Source organism: Equus przewalskii, chromosome 28, assembly GCF_037783145.1.
Source record: "Equus przewalskii isolate Varuska chromosome 28, EquPr2, whole genome shotgun sequence".
Classification (NCBI taxonomy): Eukaryota; Metazoa; Chordata; class Mammalia; order Perissodactyla; family Equidae; genus Equus; species Equus przewalskii.
The window spans coordinates 7,836,049-7,852,357 of record NC_091858.1 but is presented as its reverse complement, the minus strand read 5'-3'; positions in this window follow the sequence as shown (position 1 = coordinate 7,852,357).

Here is a 16,309-nt window from a genome sequence, read left to right as displayed (position 1 = left end):
TAAATACCTCTTCTAACCAACAATGTTTGAATATATTGAGTCTCTCAGAGAAACATCATCAAGTTACAAAACTGTATCAAACAACCCTGGTCTGAGTTCTGCATTCATGCTGATTCCTCCTGCCCCTGTGATTAAGGAAAGACTAGCAAACCAACAAAGAATGTGTGCAGTGGCAACAGAATTTACTCAAAAAGAGGTAAACTCTATTGCAATATTGTGATTTGTATGCTGTGAAGGCTTAAAGATAAATGACCATAATTATCACACATTTTTTCTTATGCTGTCACTGAGTTTTGGTTCATAATTAGTCCCAAGAATTCTACTTCCTCCACTTAGCTTAGGGCTGTTAGATTACAAGGTTATAGGGTGGTAGAAGGTTAAACTTTAGTTCTATCCTTAAAGGATGGGAGTGTTTGAAGTCAGGCCTTAGATGGAAATTCTACAGTGTAAATACATGTGCTCTAAATTAATTTCTGCTTTCTCTACTCTTTCAAGGTCCCTCATGGACCTCTACTCCACCCTACAATTAACACACACTTTCAGAAAAGACTTTGATGTGTCATTTGCATCTTAGTGTGAATTTAAGCTACTGTGGCATCTTTCTCATGGATTTCCAGCCTGATCCCTAAATGAAGAAGGAGTGGCTAAGACTCCAGTTAAGGGAATTTCAGGTATAATAAGCAGAGTTGAAGGACCTAATAAAAGGGCTTAAATAAGATACATAATCATTGATTCACTCACTCATTAGGAATTTAAAAATTGATGCCCACACTATATTATAAAGCAAACCGCATTATTGCAACCCTGATCCCAGAAAAAGGTCTGCATCAAATATCTCATATCCTGCTTTGTCATGTCCTTCTCAAGAATTATCCTATCTGTATTTTTGTATTTCAGGATAGTTTATACCCTCCTTTTCTGATTAAGACATTATTGTAGTTGGGATTCTTATGTTGTCTGTATTTGCTTTATATAATCATCATAATCTTGATATTTACCTCATTTTTTGTGAACCGTGTGATATAGACTTTAATGAAAATAGGTATGATCCTCAGTGGTACCTCCAGCTTCTGGATTCTGTGGATAGAAGGCCTGGTGTTTTCAATTGGGATTTTCAAATACCCATTGAATTTGGGTGTTGGTGGTACTTTATATCTCACAGCAGAACAAGGGCCCAAAAAAGAGATAAATTACTGAATGAACACTCTTAGGATACATTAAAATATATTTGAATTCTATATTAATGCCCTCCACTGCTTATTCTAGGATATGGGTTGCTATTATAATAGGTGAATAATGAGTATGGAAGGGATCAAAATTATATTGAAATATGGCAAGGGACTTGAGCTATTTAAAATCTTGAACAAAGGCACAAAAATGTGTTCTTTTGAGCTGATGTCCCATTGCACAAATCTATCATGCTTGCATGCACCATAAGGTCAAAGAGATCACGTCCAATGCTATGAGTCAAGCTACTCTGTGTGCCTACAGTGTTACACTGGTATAGTGTGTTGACTACTATCCCCCTAAATTCATGTCCACCCAGAACTTCAGAATGTGACTTTATTTAGAAATAAGGTCTTTGCAGATGTAGTTAGTTAAAAATCTCAAAATTATATCATAGTAGATGTAGAGTAGGCCCCAATCCAGTGACTTGTGTCCTTATAAGATAAGAAGAGGACACAGAGACATAGAAGAAGGCCAAGTGAGGATGGAGGCAGAAACCAGAGTTAGGCTGCCACAAGCTGAGAAGTCAGGAACCATCTGAAGCTGGAAGAAGGAAGGAGGGATTCTGCCCTAAAGACTTTGGAAGGATCACAGCCCTGACAACACCTTGATTTCAGACTTCTAGCCTCCAGAAATGTGAGAATAAATTTCTGCTACTTTGTTATAGCAGCCACCAGAAACGAATACAACCAGTATCACCAGGGGACTCTCAACCACTAGGTCTTTAACAGAAAACCACACTGCATATTGATTCTCCTTCCCTTCCTCACTTCGTTTCCCTCATTCCTCCTTCCCTGGTTTGAGTTTCCTAATTAAATAGTAGCACAAAATCTTTTGCCTCAGGCTTTGCTTTCTAGGGTACCCAAGAGAAGACACAGCTATTCAGTGGACATATGACCTAAATGTCTGCAAATGTATTAATCAAAATACTTTCAGTTACAAGTAGAAAAAAGCACAACTTAAAATATCTTAAGAAATCTATAAGCTTAGGCAACAGGAAGAGCTGGCTTCAGTCATGGCTGATACAGGTATATAAATATTGTTGTTTCTGTTTACTTCTCTGTTGGCTTCCTTTTTACAAATAGGTCCAGAATCACATCCATCCAGCTTAATATTCTCAGCAGAAAAGAGATTTTCCTCTTGACAATTCATATTTTCATCCAGGGAGGTATGTATATTCATCCCTGGGGCAGGCACCAGACCTGCAATGGAAAAAAATGGTTATGGTGATTGGGTAGGAACTCAACTCTATAATCATCATTCTCTCTAAGAATGCATGAAATGGAGCAGGAGAAGTTCCTGAAAGGAAATATGGATGCAGAGCAGACAAAAGCAAGAGATTACATGGCAAAAGTGATCTCCATAATTACAGGGTTTAGGGTCCACAAGCACGCTCCTCCCCCACCCCCCCTTCAGCACACACACACAGAAAGATAGGTCCATCTCAAAACTGTGAATGTGACCTTATTTGGAACAAAGGTCTTTGCAGATGTAATTCAGTTAAGAATCTGGAGATGAGATCATCTTGAATTAGAGTAAGTCCAAATCCAGAGAACTTATAGAGAAAAACAAAAGAAGACACAAATATAGAGAAGAAAGCCATGCAAAGACGGAGGCAGGCTAGAGTTATGTTGCCACAGCCAAGGAACACCAGCAGCCTCCGGAAGCTAGAAGAGTGGGAAAACATTCTCTCCTAGAACCTCCAGAGGGAGCGCAGCCCTGTCAGCATGTTAACTTCAGACTTTTAGCCTCCAGAAATGCAAGAGAACAAATTTCTGTTGTCTTAGGCCACCCAATTTGTGCTTATTGACTATGGCAGCCCCAGAAAACCAATACCCTCACTTGGGGTACTTTGTCTTCTAATTTTTTCATTGGTATTCCTGGCAATAAGCCTTTATAGGAGGACATTGAATATATCAGCTACAAGCAGCCCAAAGTTTTCTTTGTTTTGTGATATAAGAAGGAGGCTTACTGCTGGTGAAAGATGGTAATGACAGGCTATACATAAGGCATAAAATTTGAATTATCTTTCTAGGATATACGATAATCCATCCATATGCACTCTATAATTCCCCTTGTGACCAAGGCATGAAAAAGAGAAAGGATATTGGTGGACATAGAAGTTGATACATGTAGCTACCCACCTGGGTATTAAACTATGCTCTGCACTTTATTTTCACCCTGAAAATAAAGAGTGAATCAACCAGAGCAAATACACCAGAGATCATACCTTTGTTTTACCAGTTTCATTTTAAATCCCTGTCAGGCTTATTTGTAGCAATGGGTCAGAGCACAAACAACTCATTTTGTGGTCTGAAGTAAAGAGACACTGAGTTAGGCAAGAGTGAGCAGAGGATGAATAAGCAGGAAGCTATGAATTGAGGAATAAACTACAGATATGGTTATTCCTGGGAAAATAACTGACAGCCCTAAACCAAGTCCAATCTTCGCACTGGGAACTCAGTCCCTCAGTCGTGCAAGGAGGGACTCAGACAGCTCAGTCTAGCTCTGGACTTGATGTTTGGGCCATTACTGTAGGTTCAGAGATTATTACAGTGTGCTGATATACGTCCCAATTGTTCTATTTGTTCCAAACGTTGTGATGGAAAAGAAGGATAAGCATTACCTTTCTCTTCTCTATTTCCTCTCATCTCTACTGATGAGCATTCCCCATCTTTGCACACCCCTGAAAAATGGTGACTAGAAGGAAAAAACTGGAATCAGATTCCACTGAGCTCCCCTGAATACTAAGACCATTTATGTGAAAGCCTCTAAGCCCCAAGGGAAGTCAGCAAAGTCCTCAACAAGCAAATACAGAAGGGAATCATCCATGGTAGATCCCTGGAGGGACTGGAATCCACCATTACATGTCAAATCTTGTTCTACCCCCAGCCTTTAAATCTGAGATGGCCCCAACTCTCTGTATGTATTTAGAATAAAGGCCATCGATAGGTTGACTTACTGTTGAATGTAGAAAAGGGGACTGTACATCAGGAAATCCCTGTGTGGCCACCTTAGAAAACAAGTGAGATGGAACCAGAGGGAGAGTGAAGACCAATGATCTCAGACTGAACTTGAATAAAGGGAATCTCCTAACGAAGAACATCATAAATCCATGGGAGAGAGTTCTCCAGAGGTTCAAGAAGTCCCTATGGCCCCCCAAAAGAAAAATCCCACTTGATTTTATAACTATGGGCAGTTAGAATAAGAACTGTGGTTGGCTGAACAAGGCCCTCCAGAAGATATCCACGTCAAATCCCTGCAATCTATAATGGGATCTGATATGGGATGTCAAAAGACGTGATTAAGTGACAGATCTTGAGAGGAGGAGCTATCGGATCATCTGGGTGGTCCTTAAATGCAATCACACCTATCCTTATGAGAGAGAGGCAGAGGGAATTTTGGGAGAGACAGAGGAGAAGACGATGTGAAGATGGAACAGAGAGAGATGAGGCCACAAGCTAAGGTACACCAACAGCTACCAAAAGCTGGAAAAGGCAAAGAAGAACTCTCCCCTGGAGCCTCTGGGGGGAGCACAGCCTTGCTAACACCTGATTTCAGACTTCTGGCCTCCAGAATTATAAAAGAGTAAGTTTCTGTTGTTTTAAGCCACTCAGTTTGTGGCCATTTATTATGGCAGCTGTAGGAACCTAAAATGAAAACAAAAATCCACCGTCCTTGAGGGCCAATTTAATGCCCTTCCATTCACACCCCAAGAAACAAATATCCATCTTCAGCATTTTAGATGAGGTAATAATAAACACCCTAGGATTTGGAGATTCATTTATCAAGAGCTAATAGATGTTTAGGTTTCTCCAACATTTTTCCCCCAAGAAATATAAGTCCAGGTTCCTATTAGAAAGAAAAATGTTGAGGGTAAGGGATTTTTGATCCTGACCTGAATATGGTATTTATGCAGGTGTTACTTCTGTATTATTTACCGTCATTTCAACATAGGGACAAATGTTAGGAGAGAAAATAGAGACAAATATGAATTCCTTAGGGGAAAAAAAGGGACAGAGAGAAAAAGAGAGAGGAAGAGAGAAGTACCTATGTATCAAGAAATAGAGTTTAGATCTATTGACGGTGCTGTGTGGAGATTATGAAGTGTAAATGACAGCTTTATCATTCCCACCCAGGAAATACAGTTCTCTCGGGGAAAGTCCTGAGGGGGAGCAGTAGCCATTTGTGTACCATCAGACATGATTTACTTTGGTGTTTCCAAGGCAGCAATATGCACTAAGCTAGGGGTTTCTTTCCAATAAGTCAAAAGTGCATTTACAGGTCAGAACTTGAGTTTTCTAAAATCAAAGTTGTTGGGGGAAAAATCTCCACAAAAGTAGTAAAGTTCCCATGACTTCTACAGATTTCAAGAATAAAATCTAACTTTATGTTCTATGATGAGACCAGTTTGAAAATTGCCATCTTGCATCTCAGATTGATTTAAGTAAACTTACCCTCCACAGCCCTAGGAGCTTCCTCAAGCTGCCCACTAGAAGCAAACACATAAGGCTAGAAGCCAGAAGGGCCAGTCATGAAATAGTGGGCATTTTCACAATTTACTTTCAATGGTAAGACAGCCATGAACATACGCACAGGTTCATGTGCAAATGTTCATAAACAATTAGCATAGAACCATGTAAATAAATAGAAATTGGAAGCAGATTGAAAGTAATGCAGCATTCCTTGGCTTTCTTTTAAGTCGACCTTTGGTTCAGCTTTTCTGGGAATCTGTGCTTATGTGGGTTAGCAGTGAGCATGCTGGCTATGAGTAAAATGCATTGTCTAGCCTACTGATAATGATAATAAATATCATCTCTAACAAGGACGACTTGGGGCTAATGTATATTTACTTCTTATTCTGTCTACACTGTTGAGCTTCTATTGATCCATAATCTAAGAAACTCACATTTAACTAATATGGAAAGAATACCTCTATAACCTGAATACCTGGCTATGTTTCTTTGAATATATTATGGTCTTTAATTCTCAAAACAGCCTGCTGAGTCAACTGTCAGCATCCCTGTTTTACACATAAGAAATCTAAACTCCAACATGTAATTTAATTTAGGGATTTTAAGCAGCCGAGCCAGAGTTTACAATCTGGTAATTGGTACCTAATCAATGGTTTATACCAAACTGCCCCTGCAGTCCATTCTAACTTTGAAAAGGTGTTTCTGTGACCGACTGGTAGCAAACATCGACGTGTTCGAACCATACTCACAGCAGTGAAAGACTGAAATTCAGGTGACTAAATGGAGGGTGTTAAACATGAGGTACTCCTCACTCATGTTATTACTCTTTAAAAAGCTCTTAGAAAAACAGGTTATAAAAAGTCCTCTATGAAGCCAAATATAAATGTTACTCTAATATTAACTTTATCTATTTGGTTGAAATATTTTTTATAATTATTTACTCCCCTCCCTGTGGGAGGATAATAAATCTCCTCCAGTTGCCATGAAAGCTGTAATATCTTCGTACATTAGAAATGTGGTTCCCCACTCCATTGCCAGGCTTGACATGGACATTCTTTAGACAATGACATTTGAGCAAAAGCTTTAAGAGTGACATGATCTTGCTATCCCTTTTACGTCTTTTCTTGACCCAAGAATGGCATGGCTCAGACAGGAACTGCTACTTCCTCCTAAATCTTGAATTAAGAAGGCCCGTGGAGCTTGATTACAGATGACTCATAGCTGACATCATAAAAAGTGAGTGAGAGGGGCCAGCGCAGTGGCACAGTAGTTAAGTGCACACGTTCTGCTTCTCAGAGGCCCAGGATTCTCCGGTTCGGATCCCAGGTGCGGACATGGCACCGCTTGGCAAAAGTCATGCAGTGGTAGGAGTCCCACGTATAAAGTAGAGGAAGATGGGCATGCATGTTAGCTCAGGGCCAGTCTTCCTCAGCAAAAAGACGAGGATTGGCAGTAGCTAGCTCAGGGCTAATCTTCCTCAAAAAAAAAAAAAAAGAGTGAGTGAGAAATGAACTATCGTTGTTGTAAATGACTGAGATTTGGGGGATTGTTTGTTACTGCAGCATAGTTTAGCACAAGCTGACTATTACATCTGGGTATTGTTTTGCTTTTTTTAAAAAAATCAAGTTTTACACTATTAAATGGCTCTAAATAAAAAATTATATACTCAGCCAAGCCAGAAAGCAAATGTGAGGATAGAATAAAGCTATTTTTAGGCATGCATGAAAATTGTCCCAAAAATTTACCTCCAATGCACTCTTTCTAGAGAACCTACTGGAAAATATATTCCATTAAGCAAATAATAAAAAAAGAGAGAAGACATGGGATCCAGGAAAATGAGAACTGCAATACAAAGAAAAGCAAAGCAAACTACCAGGATAACAATGAAGAGAGATGTCAGGATGACAACTGTATACCAATTACATAAGAGCAAATAAGAAAACTCCAGGGTGCTGGCCCCGTGGCTGAGTGGTTAAGTTCGCGCACTCCCCTACAGGCCGCCCAGGGTTTTGTTGGTTCAAATCCTGGGCGCGGACATGGCACTGCTCATCAAACCACGCTGAGGCAGCATCCCACATGCCACAACAAGAAGGACCCACAATGAAGAATATACAACTACGTACAGGGAGGCTTTGGGGAGAAAAAGGGGGAAAAAAATAAAATCTTTAAAAAAAAGAAAGAAAACGCCAGGAGAGAGTTCTTCAAATATATGAAATTGATAGGACACCTAATGTGTTGGACATGTTGTATAGCGATTTACCACTGGATGAGAGGCTAGAGGCTAACTTTTTTATTTTTTTGTGAGGAAGATAGGCCCTGAGATAACATCCATTGCCAATCTTCCTCTTTTTGCCTGAGTAAGATTGTCACTGACCTAACATCTTGTGCCAATCTTCCTCTATTTTGTGTTTGATGCTGCCACAGCATGGCTTGAGGAGGAGTGATAGGTCTGTACCTGGGATCCCAACTCGTGAACCCTAGGCCGCCAAAGCAGCGTGCACAAACTTAACCGCTGCACCACTGTGCCAGCCCCAAGGTTAATTTTTAATTTAAAAAGCAAACAAACAGGGAACTAAGCAACAGAAACAAAAAAGCAAAATAATTATTAACTCCAGGGGAAAAAAATACGGAGTGGAGGAAAATAAAAGCAAGCATGGTGCAGCTGTAAAGAGTGTTTGTCCAGTCATAACATAAACACTGAGTACCGTGACCAAAATTATAATCCAAGTGTATTAGGAGAACGTGTGAACAGGGAGTACATAATATTTGTATGTACTTGGGGTGAGGAAGTGGTAAAAGAGGGCTAACCTTTCATAGTGGAGAGTAAATTGATAATATCTACAACTGAAAAATCAAGAAGCAGAAATATATGCATGTTGGTCAAAGATATGTAGGTGAATTGAAAGACCATCATGTGAAGAGCTGGAAGTTGTGCTTTGGGGGAATAAAAAAAGGGGAGAATGTCAGAATGCTGTTTTATGCAATAAGCCTTGCAGAAAGAATTAATTTGGATCCTTGAACTGCGTGCAAGTATAATTTGATGCAAACAAACACTGATTTAAATAAAAATCCATTTTCAAATGAGAGGAGTATAATTAGAAGGTGATATCACGTAGTTCAGGAGAGAACAGACAGAACATTTCCTCTTTCAAAATGTTTCCCTCCTTTGTTGTATTTTTCTAAGTCGAAACTATATTTTCAGACCTGGGGATTGCCTGCTAAATTTTTGCCCTTTCTTTGATCTCAAGCCTCAATATTAAGTTCTTAAAAGTTTACACCTTAGCTTTCTCAGACGAGAGCAAAAATGTCTACAGTGAAAAACCAAAACACAAAACAAAAAGCAAAAGTAAGCCAACAGAAAACCTCACAAATCAGAGTGAAAACACAGCATCTATTAGTCTCCTGAGGCTCTTTATCAAAACACAGTATCTTGGAACCTGAGTGGATTTGGAAATCCAGAAGCCCTGTTGCTCCTTCTCTTTCTTTTGGTCTCATTTTTCTCATTGCGTCTGGCGTATTGCCAACCAGCAGGGGCTGGGAAGGTGGTGTGTCCCTCCTGCCCAGAGATTCACTCGATAGCTGGGCTACCTACTGAATGCCAAATTAAAAATCAGCATTCTCCAAATTATCGCTGACCTCCGGGAGCAGGGATCCCTCTGGAGTCTGCATGCGTGTATGTAAATGTGCATGGGAGCTTACTGGAGGGCAATTACAGGGTTTGTATCAAACCTTTGTGTGTCTATGCCTGTATCAACTTTAATATAATACCTATTTGAAAAGCTAGTCCTTGGTTTCCAAGGCTTACAAATCCCATAAACAGATTATCACTTAGATAAGCAGTAGTATTCTAAATGACTCCATCTGCAAATGGATTAACACAAAAACACACACATACGCACACATTCACCAGAACAACAAATTCACATATGATAAGAACCTTCATGTCTTCTTCCAGTGACCTACAACCTCAAAAGTTGTCCTAAAATAAGATTCTATGGACATGCTTTGAGAAACAAGTTTTTTTGAAAAAAACCTTGCCTCCCTCCAAAAAGACACAGTTGAAAAGACTAGGAACAAGAAATCCTTTTTTTTTTTTTTAAATCCTTTTTCAGCCAATCTTATGAAAGTCTATGGACTGAAATGGCGAAGCTCTATTATAATTCCCTTCATAGAAGTGACTCCCTCTAAAAAGTACATGTTCTATTCTTACCCCTTTAATTTCTGGCACTTCTCTGAGAGAACATCCAACACAAAAAACTTCTGCAATTAGATTCCACAGAAACGTGGGATTGTAACTTCCAAGCTGGTAGGAAGCTTTGGGATAATTCAAACCTAAGAGATGGACATCCACATTGAAGAGATGAGAAAGCAGAAGCTCTGAGAAAGCAGGTTCATGCAGGAGTTAGTTACCGCTTCCTGGCTTCGAGTCCACGCACATGGCTGATAGTGAAACACACTGTTCAGAGCAAGAGGCCATTTGATGAAAGTAGGGAAAATGCCAGAAGGCAGAATGATCTCCAGTTCTCAGACAGTAAACTTTGTTTCTACCTGGAGTACAGAAGAATACTGCCTTGTTGATCAAGGTAAAATTCTATAAACAAAGAGAGGATGAGGTATAGAAAACAATCTGCAAACTTTGCCCAAAGAGAGAGCCAAGCTTATGCCCATATTTGCCCTATTTTGAAAAGCACTAATTATAAGATGTTTGCTGAGTATCCCATGATTTAGTGAGGAGATGATTGGGGGGCAGTATTTGAATGTACACCTGATTTGAATCAGAGATCCTCCACCACTCGGCCATCCAAGGCTCCCTCAGGTGTCACTCTTCTCAGGTGACTTCCCACTAGCCTAAACTGGAGGAAATAAAAAAGGACATTTACTGCCCAGGACCATTTCCCTAACTGTAAAGGCCTTTCTGTCAATGTTCTTTTTTCCTTTTTTTCTCACCTACCTTATCTAGGGCAATATGAGGCAAGTTTAGGAATTTTAAATCCACAGTCATTACAACTGAGCAAAATGATCTTGGAGCACAGACTATGTTCTGGAAAGGCAGGGTACAGATACGCATTCTAACATTAATCCTTTAAACCTATATGAATGTAATCAACCAGACAATCTCTTCCAATCCTTTCGTGTTTGACTCCGCTTTAGAATCTCAAATTTCATCTTGTAGCCCCTTTACTTAAAAATGTTATAGTCGCTTCTGAGTAACCTAAATAATTACAGCTTATGTATTTTCAGAAAGCCCAGCCCATAGCTGAACTGAGGAAAATCCAGTGGATCCAGGCAGGCCACTTTCAGTGATTCCTTGGCATCAGGAACTAGTTTCACGTGATGCCAATATCCAGTGCTATTTATAAGAACATAGTGGAGAAAGCATCATCTCAAAACCACTCAGCTAGAAAACAAATTCTGGAAAAAACAAGATTACGTCAAGATGGAAAAAAAGAAAAAAACCCTGACAGGTTTGTTTCTCTTTTGTGCCAACAGAGCTCCCTAGAGAACTAGTGACCAGCAACATGGACTCCAGGTACATTCTCTATGCTTCTCTTACTTGGTCACTGAAAGGGAAGCCTGGTCATCACTGCCTTGTCACCTCCTTTATCAAGGCAACATTCTATGGACAAAGAGAGCATTAGATATAGAAAGCAATCTTCAAACTTTGCCCAAAGAGAGAGCTAAGATTATACCCACCTATTTTTTCACTTGAAACTCTCTTCCTCTCTCAATTCCTTTGCTCCCTGGAGAACCACAGTCCTTCTGGCCTGTAGTCAGATGCCACTCTTCTGCTGTATGCAAAAATCATTCTTATCCCAACCACTAAGCCCAGTGACTTTTGAAATTTGCACATGATGAGCATCTGAATTAGGCTTATCTGTCCTGGCACACAATTCTCTGATTTCCCCCAGCTGAGTGTCCAGTCAAGACCAGCATATTCTGCAAAGAGATTAAACACACACACATGCACACCCACAGCTCCCAGAAGGTGACTCCATGCCTCCCTGCCCTTGTTCTTTAACAGGCCAATCATATTTACTACTTTTCCCCTCAGGGGAAGCATCCTATCCTCTGGCTTCCCATCAATGACCACAACCCCCTCCAGACGCTATGGAGTTGCAGTTACATGTCCTTATCACCAGGTAATTATTTCTTCTAAAAATATTCTAATCATTAACATCTTCCCAACCTAATTATGCTTCAATTCCCAGGTAATCTATTACATTGGACATCTAATCAAATTCAAAGTGATTTCTAAGGTGGATTCAGGTCACAGGATTCCCATCTCAGCATCCTTCACTTCTAACGTTCTTCAACATGATAAGTGACATTTTTCTATTCACATTTGTTTCAAATATGTTAGGCATTCTGTAGAGATAGGTAGATGATGATAGATAGATAGATAGATAGATAGGTATTTAGATAGATAGTTTGAATGATACAGACAGATAGATAAACAAAAGTCATTCATCCTTCCCTGCCAAATCACGACCTTTAAGATATTCCTAATTTTATATCTCGGTCACTAACTTCCCTGTTTCCTTAGACAGTTAATGGCAGAGAAGCGTAGGCAAGGAGCTTCTAATAAGTCAGGAATGGGTTTTATTTAAAGCTCCTATCCATGCTTTTGCCTTTTTGGGTCTTTTGACTAAAAATAGGTAGCCTAATTTGCACGTTCTTTAAATGCTTTCTCTCTGTGTGTCTGCTCTTCCTTAGCATTCTGCTGAATATGCACCTCAGAAAGAATTCAAGGCTTCCTTGGCATGATTTTGATGAATAGGAACCTATGAGGCTTAATAAGAGGCACCAAAATGGACAAGCACCTAAGGGGAAAAACAGGTCTGTGTTGATGGATGTCTTTCCCAGGGGAGTTGGGGCACTGCTGCGATGCAGCTTTTCCAGCAAGTGGTAAAATGGAAAGATAATTCAAGGCAGCACATGCAAGGAGGATGTGCAACGTATTTTCTCAGCAGCTTCGAGTGAGCAGAAAGAATTAGATAAGCAGCTGCTTCACAGGGTGCCAAAGGGACATACAGTAGAGAAGAAATATACCAGCCCAGAAAAGACTGCATAGAATGGAAATGTGAAAATCACCCTCATCAAGTCAAGTGATGGTCCAAGGTGAGCTTTATGTACTCATTCATTACAGTACTAAACTCCCACCAGGACATTAAGTTTTGGTGTTTCAGTTTATTCTTTAATTTAAAAAAATCAGAATTTCCTAATCTTCAAGTCCAGAGGAAGCAAAAGCTGCAAGGTTTATACCAGCTATTTTCTTGTAATGTTAAAGGAGATCATGCACAGAAGATGATGCATTAGCTAACAGCATTAACTGGTTAATGGGGTGGGTGCTGTTGCCATCTATACCAGATACATCCACTGAGTTTTCCCCCACCAGGACCTATTTTACTAACCATTTTTTTGAAGATAGAAACACAACTTTTTTGGAAAGGATGTTTAGTTTATTGTCCACCCTACAATAGCTTATTCTGCCAATTTCCTTTATCTTTCATTTTCTCTCTGACAAAGATTGAAAACTTCCTAAGTGAATTTGTGTTTGAGTTTCACAGGTTGTCTATTAAGGATGTCTTTTTAGTCTGATGCTTTGACATTTGGGGCTTTGATGACTCTGTGGGGACTACACCTCGCACGGCTCATCAATTTCTAGAAATAGTAAATAACTTGCCTCTGAGCCCACTTTTCATATGCAAACCAACCAATCCAGAGTCCACATTCCCAACTACCTCCTCTACCCGGCTCTCACACTCAGGACCACTATCCATATGCCTTAATCACTCAGGGGCTAGGTATCAGACAATAAGGTATGGTCCCTATGCCCCAGAGTCTGCTGAAATTATTCAAACTAGCAAGCCTAAGCCTGCTTACCCCCACCACACCCATTTTTTCCCAAGAAATGATCATAAAGGGTCTTGTCCACATTTTCCCCTCACTTCCTTTGCCTCCTGATGGAATCTGGTGCTTCCCCATGTGGTCCCCCTGCCACAGAATGGCCCCTTCTCCTCGGGACTGTGAATAACAAACTGTCTTTTCAGTGGCAATCATCTGCAAATCTGTTGGCCTCACCATAATAATAATTTGAGCCTCATTAGAATAATAATAAAATCTGTATTTTAAAACAGGCTATGGTAGACTTCCTTTAATTTCGTATTTGTCCGAAGTGACAAAGGAAATGAGGAAATCTTTGTTGGTTACGGGTAGTTTTTCCCACCTCTCAACATATAAAAGAATCTCTTCTAATGGAACTCACTTTCCAAAACTCTGACTGCTCCAGAAGATAAATTGCATCTTTGCAGAAACTCCTGAAGAAATAAAATGCCAGCGACCCCCAAATTTCCTTCATCTTGATCTGCAATCCTACCAAAAGGAAAAAAATAAAGGATTACAGAATGGAAGAAGGACACATGCAATGAAAGGCTACTTCAGAAGGCTACTTAGGGTATATTAGAGGCAAGCACATCCTAAAAGGCAGCCACTATAACTGTACTTATAGCTAATTCATCCTAAGGGGGAAAATCCTTCATAATCTCCATGCATTATGCATGAGGAGCAAAAAATACGCTGCCTACAGAAGTTACTTCTACTCACCACCACAACACCCCGCTCCCCACCCCTTTAGAACAGTGTCTACATACCTAATGTGCAAGTTGTCCAGTTACCATGGGAACCAGAGATTTGGTAGGTGTACATACATGGATGGCAAATTTTAATCATTTTCAAGGAAGGTAGCATATACTGATAGAGTTGTTTTGCCTAAAGGAGAGCGCTACTTTAAACTAACTGCTACCACAATAGATCAAATTAATACTTTAGGGACTTGAATGTATTTTTTCACCCTTTAATTTCACTTTTATTGAGTACTTTTATAATCTAGGCATTGTAGATTCTGTGAATTCAAATTGGAAGGGAATATGGTCCTTGTCCCCAAAGGAGTCACAGTTTCTGAGGTCCACACATCCATACTATCATTCACTGTTTCGGGTACAGTCACCCTATTATGAAAAATGTTCTGTGAGCTACAAGACAGAATAGAACAGTGCTAAGCATCTTCAAGAAAGGATTCAAAGGAGGATATTTCAGAGAAATTGGATCCTAAAAGATAAAGGGAGATTGTCATAGGCTGAGTTGTATCCCAATCTCCTCCCCTGAGAGGTAGGACCTTCAAGGAAGTAATTAAAGGTAAATGAAGTCATAAGAGTGGGACTGTAATCCAATAGGACTGGTGTCCATCTAAGAAGAGGAAGAGATGCCATGAGTGCACATGCACAGAGAAACATCATGCATGGATACAGCGAGAAGGCAGCCATCGCCACACCAAGGAGAGACACCTTAGAAAGCAGTGCTGCTGGCACCTTGATCTTAGACTCCCGATCTCTAGAACTGTAAGAAAATAAATTTATGTTGTTTAAGCTACCCAGTCTGTAGTATTTTGCTGTAGCAGTCCAAGCAGATTAATATCCAGGCTTAAAGGCAAAGAAGGAAGTGCAGCCCTGGAGGACTTGGAGGAGAGACTTTATAGAAAGGACAGCATCTTCAAAGGCACAAAAGAACCTGTGAATTCAGGGTCTGGTGAGAGGTTCATTGAGGCTCCTAGGGGCCCAGGGGAAGGGGAGAAAAGTGTGAAAGAAAAAAAGTCGACAGAAATCATTTGGAAAGGGCCTTGAATTGCTAAAATAAACAATTTGCAACTAATCATGTTTGCAATAGGGAACCAACAGAAGAGTTAAGAAGAAGAGTGACACGATTACATTTTAGTTGGTTCTTTTAGAGGACGTGGGAATGATGTACCGGGCAGCAAGCTGGAATGCAACGTAAGGAAAGAGAATAAGAGGCTGGAAGTATATACAATAAATCAGATAAGAAATCGTGAAGGAATAAATGCAGATGTACCAGTGAGGGAGAAGTAAACTTACGCTTGATTCTAGACTTTGAACTTGGGCTTGTTTTCACTGAGAATCATATGTCATTCTAATTCTTCCTCTTGAGTTAATTTATCTTTCCCTTATGACTGCTATTAAGATCATATCTTTGTCTTTCTATTTAGTATATCATTATATTTAGATGTAGGTTCTTATTTCTACTCCTTATGACTTTCAATTTCTTCGAATCTAAGGATTAGAAGTTTTAATCAATTCTTAAATATTCCAGATTTTTCTCTCTTGGAATATTGCATAGTCCCCATTATATTTCTCTTCCTCTGGGAATCAATTAGATGTTAATAGATTTCTATATTTCTTTCAATCTCTTAATCTCTTTTTTATATTTCTTCTTTCTTTTTCTCTGTGCTTCAGTCTTGAGAATTTCCTCAGAACTATTTTCCAATTCTTTTTAGCAGTGCCTCGTCTCCTGTTTAATCCTTTTATTGAGGTTTTAATTTCAATTACATATTTAATTTATAGAAGTTCTATTTGGTTCTTTTTGAAATCTACTTAGTAATTTCACAATCTCTTGCTTTTTCTTCATATTTTTGAATCTACTATTTTATGTCTTTTGATGTGGTAAATACATATTACATCATACATTTTATTTTATATTCTGTATTTAGTAAGTTCCATATCTGAAGTCGCCATTTTTTTAATGACGATGGTGTG